Source organism: Lepidothrix coronata, unplaced genomic scaffold (genome assembly GCF_001604755.1).
Source record: "Lepidothrix coronata isolate B3197 unplaced genomic scaffold, Lepidothrix_coronata-1.0 Scaffold154, whole genome shotgun sequence".
NCBI lineage: Eukaryota > Metazoa > Chordata > Aves > Passeriformes > Pipridae > Lepidothrix > Lepidothrix coronata.
Genome location: NW_016690334.1, coordinates 4652 through 6164, shown reverse-complemented (window position 1 = coordinate 6164; position 1513 = coordinate 4652). Strand labels below are relative to the sequence as shown.

The following is a 1513-nucleotide window of genomic DNA, read 5'->3' as shown; positions in this document are numbered from 1 at the left end:
GATGGGGCTCAATGGCTGCCAGGGGTGACCTGCTGTGCCAGGCACAGGGGTGAGGGTGTCTGCTTGGGAGGGTCTGACCCTGCTGAGCCTCCTCCTCAGCCCTGCCCATCAGGACGCAGTGTGAGGCCTTGTCCCCAAGGGCTGCCGGCAGCCCAGCAGGCATGAGTTGTTTGTCCTCTGTCACCAACACGTGGTTTCTGCCCTCCACAGGTATCCTGAGACACTCCCATATTTTCAACCACTGCCCCCCATCAAGGATACACAACACAGCCAAAGGTAGGAGACCTGAGGGAGGACACATCCCTGGCTCCTGGGGAGAAAGATAACTCTTCCCTGTCAAAGAGAGCTAGAGCTCTTCCTTGGGTGGGGGCAGAGGGCACTGGTGGGCCTGGTCAGTGCAGGGAAGCAGAGAGGGAACTGTGGAGGGCCAGTATTTGCCCCAGGTCTGGCAGGCTTCATAGCCCCTCTTCCACTCCCCTCTCTAGCCCAGGACTCTGCCTCAAGGTCTCTGAAGGCAAATGGAAGAAGTTGTGTTTGGTCTCTGCCTGAGCTCAGGCTTGGGGTGGAGTAGGATGCCTCCTGTGAAAGCAATTCCCACAACCAAGCCCAGATCCTGCCTGGGAGGAGGGAGGGGACATTTGCCCTGTGGGATGGGCTTGGGTCTCCTGCAGCAGGTGGAGGGGAGCTGGGAGGGACACGTGCCACCAGGGAGCACCCCCTGGTCCCCTCCCTGCTGCAGGAGGGGGAAGCCCAGGATGCCACAGTGCCAGGCACTGAGCATCCCTGTGCCCATCCCGCAGGAGAACAGCAATCAATGGCAGAATCTCCCGAGTGCCACCAATCACCATGGATTATCAGAGCAGCAGAAGCCCCGGGCAGCGCATCCAGGCTTCCCCCCTGAGCAGTGGGCGGCTGCAGGGCCTCGTGGCACTCCCCAACAAGGTAGGGAAGGCACAGACACAGCAGGTGTGACTGAGGCTGGGAGGGTGAGGCTGAGTATGCAGGGGGAATCTGTGCCTTCAGTTGCCCCAGGGAGAGCTGAGTTGGGAGCGTTGCTGGGGGATGATGAGTTGGGCTCCATGTTGCAACCAGCTGCTCTCTCCTTCCCAGACTAGTGTGACCAAGCTGCTAGGCAGGAGCAGCAAAATCCTCCAAGGCTGGGAGGACCAGCCTCTTACAATGGACAGGGCAGATGGTGAGCTGTGTATGGCCCTTTCAGTGTACCATGTTGTGGGTGGTAGGGGGTTGTCTGTTGGGGAGAGGATTGGTGGGCAAGCAGGGATATGTGTGCAGAACTGGGCAGGCTGGCATGGAGGGCAGGGGTGGGATGAAGGAGGTAGAAACAGGATGGAGTAGGAGCACTGGCAGATGGCGTGAGTGGGGTTGGAGGTGGAGCAAGGTGGGGGGATGGCCCTGGCCAGTGTGGGACAACAGCTTGTGTGTTGGTGGGTGGGGACCAGCCCCCCCAACCCTGGGGGTCTCTGGACAGGCAGGTGTCCCTGCTGCCTGCCAC

The 1513-nt window shown here is 60.6% G+C and overlaps 1 long non-coding RNA gene across 1 annotated transcript; it reads left to right on the top strand.

Annotated features, from left to right (window-relative positions):
- Window positions 1-8: 8 nt before the first annotated feature.
- Window positions 9-1237, top strand: LOC108504200. The gene is made up of 3 exons (XR_001877034.1): window positions 9-276; window positions 801-942; window positions 1111-1237. It is a non-coding gene; the product is annotated as an uncharacterized LOC108504200 (long non-coding RNA).
- Window positions 1238-1513: the final 276 nt, after the last annotated feature.